The sequence below is a fragment of the Polypterus senegalus genome, chromosome 5 (assembly GCF_016835505.1).
Source record: "Polypterus senegalus isolate Bchr_013 chromosome 5, ASM1683550v1, whole genome shotgun sequence".
NCBI classification, from domain to species: Eukaryota; Metazoa; Chordata; class Cladistia; order Polypteriformes; family Polypteridae; genus Polypterus; species Polypterus senegalus.
This window is the reverse complement of record NC_053158.1, coordinates 186993301-187001972: the sequence shown is the minus strand read 5'-3', so window position 1 is coordinate 187001972 and position 8672 is coordinate 186993301.

Sequence of the window (8672 nt, the reverse complement as noted above, 5' to 3'; positions counted from 1 at the left end):
AACACATAGCAGACCTGTTCCTAATATCTAGAATAAGAAAAGTAAATCAATTATTCCCCAAGTTGATATCATCTTACCAAGGCCATTGATGGATTTTGTCATTTCAGAGGATTAATCTCAGGATAAATCTGGATTTCACATGTGACAAATACAATGTGATTCAGCATAATCTGGACCTGCCACCAAAATCAACTTGACATGTTGTGTCATTAATCATAGTGAATCATGCAGATGTTTTAATGTAACTACATACACGAGAAGACAAGCTGGTGGCTCAATATTTCCCTAAGTGGACAGACTCGATGGGAATAGCCTGTAACCATTATCACTGATTACTAATGTTGTGCGTCACAGTTGTTCAGCTTTAAGTGAGATCTTGTTAGCTGGCTGTTCTGTTCAATGCCAGGTCAACTGAGTGAGCACAGGGTGCTAGAAGGCAAGGATGATGTTATACAGGAGGACCTCATCAGAAGCTTTGTATAGAGTGTGAGAAGCCACACAAAAGAAGAAACCTATGACGTGTAGATAATTATTAGGAATTAAATTCACTGGGAGCATTCGGCAATGATAGGCTGCTAGCCTTAGGCATGTTTTCCTTCCCAACATAACAAAGGAACTGATGAAATGCCCTAAGGTTGTATTTGCTACTTTAGGCACTGCACTTGTTTTAGAACACTTTGTTTTTGGTTTTGTATTAAATAAAAGCACTTTGCACATTTTGCACCATCCTCTTGCTTCGTTATCGATGTCTTCACTGTCCAGCTCATCCGATTATATTACCAATGGTGTCGGGATCAGGAGCTCCCAAACTGGAGACGGGAGCCTGGAGCAGAACCCACATCGTCACAAGGATTATCTTCTCTCAGTCTTTTGCGCCTTTGCAGGGCTTGTCCCCAGTCCAAGCGAGGAATTTTCCCTCATCCCAGCAGGGACACCCATCCACGCAAACCGTCCATCAAAATATACTGTATGTATGTATGTATACAGTATATATACTGTGTGTATATATATATATATATATATATATATATATATATATATATACTAGGGTGCTCTGCCCCCTCCTCGCTTCGCTCACCCACTCCCGGGTTTGGTATACCAGTGTGGCGAGTGGCTGGGGTGGTACCCAGCCGGGATGCCCAGAAGGACCGGAGGAGGGATTACGCCTCCTCCAGACCACGAGCGGGCAACCGCCATGGTGCCTTTGGAGACCACAGGAAAGGAGCACCACCAGGGTTGCGCCCAGATGCCTGAGGAGCCCTGGCCCTCAGCACTTCCACCACACCCGGAAGTGCTGGGGGGAAGAAGACCAGGGACATTCAGAGTGCTTCTGGATGCACAGCCGGCACTTCCGCCACACCTGGAAGGGCCAGCGGAAAGTTATCAAGAGGTACCTGGAGCACGTCCGGGTGAGCATAAAAGAGGCCATCTCCATCCATTCGATGGCTGGATTCGGGTGGAAGAAGGACAGAGCTCGGAGGAGAGGAGTGGAGGCGAACCTAAAGAGAGAGAGGCATTGGATAGAGGCCTGGGGTTTAAGGGTGTTTGGTACTGGGTACTGGGTTGTGTGCGCGCTGTAAATAGTGTAAATATGATTAAACGTGTGTTGGTGCTTGAACCATCCGTGTCCTTCTGTCTGTTTCCAGGCCAGCTTCCACATTGGATATACAATTTAAAGAGATTGCTATTTTCATGGGAATTGCTACATATGCATTATTTTCACTTTTACTTTAAAACATTTGTAAAAACAATACTCGTTCTTTATTTCCGGCTCCAGGTGTGGTTACATCTGTTTCTCACAGGACGTGCTGTTCACGTTGTAAAGGCAGTGCGGCTGAACGCAAACTAAGGAGATCCCGTCTGATCATCTGCTGTCTTTCTGCTGCTGGCGAGCTGCCTGTTCTGCTTGTCTCGCTGCCCGATCATTTCAAAGCCCGTACAGCAGCTGTCCTTTTGCCATTTCGCGTCTCTGCCGCTCGCGTTGTGAAGGGGGTGCGGCTGAACACATGCTAAAAAGAAGTGGTCGGATCATCTGCTGGCTTGTTGCTGCTTGTGAGCTGCCTGTTCTGCTTGTCGTGCTGCCTGATCATTTCAAAGCCCATACTTTTGCCACTTCGCGTCTCTGCCACTCATGTTGTTAAGGGGTGGGGGGATAGGATGTTAGGGTGGCTGAACGCAGGCAAGGAGAAGCGGTCGGATCATCTGCTGGCTTTATGCTGCTGGCAGGCTGTGTGTTTTGCTTGTCGCTTGTCATTTTAAGAGCTGGGAGCAAGTTAAAGTGTCTCTCGCGGGACTTCAAATTGTCTTCCGAGAAGATTACGCCTCGTCTCCCTAATCTCTCTCCAAAAGATTTTTTTTTATAATAGATACATTTATCAGGATCTTGGTCTTTGCATGTGGAAGAAAAATCAACTCTAGATGGGTTGTCAACCCATTGAAGAGCTCACCTACTTAGAAAACACATTTATTCACGATATGCAAATTTCAGATCTCAATAAATGTAACATGGGTGACTTTGGCATGTGAAAGGAAAAGTAGAGTATCTACAGAAAAATCCATGGTGTGTAGAGAACATTCAAATTCCACATTTACAGGCCTGGGCCAAGCTCAGTTTCTTGGAAGTGTGAAGCAGCAACTCATACCACTTTGCCACCATATCATCCAACAAACAGCCCCTTCTTAATTTTAAGAAAAGGCCATCAGTCCAGAGTGCCTGTTTCTGTTAATGTATATTGGGATTAATGAGGACTATAATCTGGTGGCTTTACTGACACTAGAAGGAACTTCAAAATGGCTCAAGAGTGAAACTCCAAATAAGTGCTTATAAGGCCACTCCCTGTCTGGGTTTATGGAACTTAGAGATGAGGGCTCCTCAAAAATTGTTGGTGGTCAAGTGAGTGATTGAAAGAGAGAAAAGAGGGAGATGGCATTCAGTAAGAAGACAAGTAGCTACAGCCATGAGAGGCAGTACATGGCACCTGCACAGTTTGGCCATGTAGGGAGCCAATATATACTTGATTACCCCTCTCTGCTGTTTTCATAATAACTGAATTTGCAGCATTTAAGACTTTCTGGACAATCTGTCCAGTTTTGGTTCCTATCTTATTCACTGTCGTAATCTTCTTTATTTATTTATCTGGTTTGTACAATGCTATATACTGTATACCCTGCCGTTCTTTCTTATATTCTGTAAGTGCCTTGAGCATGGGAAAGGCGCTATATAAATAAAATGTTGTGATGGACGGCTGGGTCCCATGCCCGCCAGGACACCCCTGCTGCATATGTTCCGGGGGAGCAACCATGGACAGCTCAGTACCTCTCTTGGGATGATTGGTGGCAGCCTCCCAGACCGACGGTGATTTCCCAGCATCCCGCCTGGCTCCATGGGAGATGGAGTCTTCCACAGCCTGGTTGGAAGCTGGGATGGCCGCTAGGGGGCGCTGCATAGAGTCAACAGCCTGGCTGGACGAGTCTTCAGCCCCACCCGGAAGTGCAATTAGGACCAGGTGGTCAAGCACCTGGAACGCTTCCAGGTGGGCTATAAAAGGGGCCAGCCACCACCACTCAAGAGCCGGAGTCGGGAGAGGAGGATTAAGCTTGGTGAGGAGGAGTGGTAAAGGAAAAAGAGTGTTTTGGTGGTGTTTTCCTTTGTGTGTTTTGCTTTGAGACTGTGTTGGGCTGTGTGACACGGGGAAGATGTGTCCCACGGCTGAAGAATAATAAAAGCCTGTGTTTATTTTGTACGTGCCTCTGTGTCAGTCTGTGCCGGGTCGGGCGCTATATAGCATCCAGATTTCAATGTATTATCATTATTAATAATAATAATACTGCAATAAAATAGAATAAAAAAACATGTCACTTTATTCATATACTCTGAATCTGAGTCACTGAGATATCTTTGCTGCTAAGGGTGATACATTCTTCAAAAGGTAAAGCAATCTGGAAGCCCTGACATGTAAAAAGACTTGGTGCACTCAAAGACCATAAACATCCAAATACAAAAGCTTAAAAGCCGTCTGCACTTTTAATTAATTCCTCACCTAAGGAAGCTTTTGGCCAAGTATGGTTGACTCAAGAAAAGCGGAACAACTCCAATATGAATAAGAGCCTCTACTACATTAAAGGCTGTTGTTACCCAAAAATCAATAGAAATTGACGCCAGTGTGTTCAAATTGATTTGTAGAAGACTCAAGGGGAACAAAATTACATGTGATAATGAAAGACTGCGCTAGGGGAGTGTTTAAAAAGGCTTCACAATGCGTCAAGCTGAAGTACAAGATCCAAGGGATCAATCTAAATGCACAATCAGCTCATTAGATGACAGCGAAGGCACAGATAAGGCTGTGAATCGAATTTGGAAATCTTTTGGTAACACCCCATGGGAAAACACTGCAAGGACTTCAGTGGCTCAGTGGTCAGCTCTGCCACCTCACAGCTCCACGAACCCAGCTTCAAATCCTGGCGCGGATTGCTGCCCGTGTCCAGCATCCCAAACTCATGCAGGTTAGGTAGATGGCTGAATCTGAATTGACCCAGCGTGAGTGTGCCCTGTGATGGACTGACACTCTACTCAGAGTTGGTTCCTAGCTAATAAGTACACAGTGATGCCAGGCTCTGGTCCATCATGACCATTACTTAGAACACAAACTATAAATGAATTGTTATTTTATATAAGCACCATTCATAGAGCACCATCACAGGGCTCTTTACATAGCACTTGGCATGTGTGTGTGCATAGGGGACAACTTAAGGATTCTACTGATTGTATCCAAATTTCTGTGAGTGTCCATCCTGCCGACATTGTAAGAGATCAGAAAGACCAAAGAGTTGGGGCACCACGCTGGTGACCATGTATAATTGAAGTTAAATAACAAAGAAAAACATGCAGTAATTGCAGAACTGAAGTCAAGATGGCGGATCTTCCATTCAGGAAGCGGTGAGTCCAGGTGGACAGACACTGGGAGTGACGTCAGTGGTGTTATAGCCACCAATCTTCTAGCTCTGCAGAGGGAAGAAGAGAAAAGGCATTGGGACATGCTGCCGACCCCTGCAGCGGTGGGGAATGACAATCACCAGAGCCCTTAAACTATTCTCTGTGTGCCCATGCGTAACACACTCTAAGAAACATTTCAAAATAAACAATACGTTTGACAGTTTTCAATAGCATAATATTTTCAGACTCTAAAGAGGAGCTAATTACAGAACAATTGAATAGTTTAAGAGTAGATTAGTTCTGAAAAGACAGTACGGTAGATTTAGCATTATGAAAGCTGTTACAAAATTACTGAATGAGAAAGCAGACACGGTGAAGATGACTGAAATAGCTCCAGACAATTGTCAGAAGCCATTAAGAAGGCTAACAAAATGTCAGGTTATCAATCACAATGCATAGAGGACAAGTTATAGGAAGTGTTATAATGCACTGGTGAGGTCTCATCTGGAGTCCTGTGTGCAGTTTTGGTCTCCAGGCTACAAAAAGGACAAAGCAGCACTAGAGAAGGTCCAGAGAAGAGCAACTAGGCTGATTCCAGGGCTACAGGGGATGAATTATGAGGAAGGATTAAAAGATCTTTACAGTTTAAGCAAAAGGAGATTAAGAGGAAACCTGACTGAAGTGTTTAAAATTATGAAGGGAATCAGTGCAGTGGATTGAGACTGTGACTTTAAAATGAGTTCATCAAGAACACGGGAACACAGTTAGAAACTTGTTAAGGGTAAATGTCACACAAACATTCACACAGAGAACTAGAGATACATAGAATAAGTGACCAAGTAGTGTGGTAGACAGTAGAACTTTAGGGGCCTTCAAAACACAACTTGATGTTATTTTGGAGGAATTAATTGGATAGGACAGACAAGCTTTATTGGGCTGAGTGGCCTGTTCTTGTGTAATTTCTTTCTAATATTCAAATGTTCTAAATAAATGGAAAAAAAGAGATTTTGAGCCTTTAAGCAATCCACCAACAGATCCTGACACAGAGACCTAGGGAGAAAGGTCCAAGGAAGTGTCTGGAAGAGCAAAAAGGAATGCAGTGAGTGATCCAGCTTTTTTGGCAGGTTGGTAAGGTACAAGTAGCAATGACAGGAAATCTGGGGTGTGGAAATGAACAATTACGGAAGTCAGAAGTCTTTTAAATGACTTGTCTGGGTTCACACAGTGTGAAAGTGGGGCTAATCAAATCCACTACCATCTAGTTCAGTGGGGTCTGAGTAACAGGATTCTGCTGGTGGGTTGCGAGTTGCTATTATTTATAATGGTAGTGGGTTGGGGTGGGTCTCAATTTGGGTCATGGTGGATTGAACTCTGGTCATCTCTTGCTCGATCACCCCCCTGCTCTGATGATCACACTTGATTCAACAAGGCGGACACCTCACATTCTGACATTCGTGTTGTGGTCTATAGCCAGCTTGTCATCCCGGCTAAAATGCCCCAGGCCGCCAGGTGAAGCTCTCCTTGCAGCATGGCGGTGCCTCGAATACCAGCAGGGAATCATGGACGATGGAGTTTTCCTTTACAGCCCTGCTGGATACCACAGGGGACAACAGAGGACACTGCAGGGTGGCCCAGAGAGTTGTATGTGCCCTATAACCCGGAAGTACGTCTTAGTCACAGCGACAGAAGGAATGATGTACTTCCGAGATGAAGAAGAGGACTTTTTATCTGACTTGAAAGTGATAGGAAGTCACATGGACTGAAGGATTGGAAACACTTCCGGGTCAGACAATTTAAAAGGATGATGGGAAATCCCAGATGTCGAGGTGAGCTGGGTGGAAGGGTGGCAACGCGTCTGGGAGTGGTGGAGTGTGATTGATTATTGTATTGTGGATTTGTGTAATGAGTATTGTGGAGAGGAGGGTGCTTTGTGCACTATATATTAATAAAAAGTTGTATTTTTGGACTTTTACCTCGTGTCTGGCGTTTGGGTTCAAGAGGACGATAGTGCCCTCTATCTGTCACAGTGTTTATGATTGATTCGCAAAAGGGGACCACAATTGGTGGATTGCAAGGGCACTTACATGGGAAAAAGTGGGCCATGACCCCAAATAGGATGAGAAACACTGTTCTAGTTCACAATCCAGAGCTAAATCGCCTGTCCCATGAATACAGCATACAGCTTTTATAGCTCTTTTTCACCTAAACCTTCATCCATTGATTATCAAACCAATGTATAGTAATTCCTCGCTATATCGCACTTCGACTTTCGTGGCTTCACTCTATCGCGGATTTTATATGTAAGCATAATTAAATATATAACGCAGATTTTTCGCTGCTTCGCGGGTTCTGCGGACAATGTGTCTTTTTACTTCCTGTACATGCTTCCTCAGTTGGTTTGCCCAGCTGATTTCATACAAGGGACGCTATTGGCGGATGGCTGAGGAGCTAACCAATCAGAGCACACAGTTAAGTTCCTGTGTGCTGAATGCGGTGTTAACCAGGATGTCTCGTCTTGCTCATTCAGCATCAACGTGTTTCTCTGTGTAAAGAGTTAACTTTTGTGCTCTTTTGTGTTTATCTTTGTGCATAATCGAGCCCTTCATTAAGGCTCCAAAACAATCTGCTCCTGCTACTGCTTCAAGGCCCGTGCCCAAGCGCCAACGGAAGATGTTAACGATTGCCGAAAACGTAAACGTTTTGGATTTGTTGAAAGAAGGGAAAAGCTACACCGCTGTAGGACGCCATTACAGCATCAATGAAGCTACGATTCTTTTTATTTAAAGAGTAGGAAAGGAATATAAGATCTACGGCCGCAGTGTCCTTTTAAACAGGGTGCAAAATGAGTTGTAAATGGATGTAATAAGGCAGTAGTCTGGATGGAATCTGCTTTAGGGATTTGGATTGAAGAAGAATAACGGCGGTGCTACACAATCGCCTGAAGTGGCTCCTTTAGAAGAGCTGTTAACGCTCTCCTTTGTTGTGCATTAAAATTAAACTCATCGCCATCGGACAAGTCATCGTGTCATTGTTGGTGAGTAACTATAATTAATTTTCAACTTACAGTACTTAGTACATGTACGTACGTTTAGTGTCACTGTGCACACATTTACTGTATACAGTTTTTCTTGCATTGTACGTATTTATTGCTGGTGGCCTGTCTATCATAATGGCTGTAACATGTGATATCGGAGACACTCAATATCTTTAAAATAATATTTAGGTTTTACTGTATATAAACAGTGTGTTTACATACATAATTTCAATGAATCTTACCTAATATCTAAGAGAATACAAAGGGATTATGCTGTATAACTGTGTGGGGAATATTTATAAACAGTGTGGGAGAGTATATAAGGGCTTAAAATATATAAAAATAACCATACAAACATATGGTTTCTACTTCGCGGATTTTCACCTATCGCGGGGGGGTCTGGAACGCAACCCCCGCGATCGAGGAGGGATTACTGTAATGCAATTCAGGAGTATAAGGAGCCTACCATTAACAGAACACTGATCAATCTTAAATGACACCCCATCCACACACACACATTCCTCCTCATTTGATCAGTTTATATATCATTTAGTTTGCTCAACATACACATCTTAGATAGGATGAGAGGAAAATTAAAATGCGCAGCAAAAATCCACAGAGATACAATGAAAGCAAGCAGACTTCATGTAAATGGTGCCCACCCTGTGCAGCTGTGCAAACCACTGCAGTCCCACTTTGTCACTT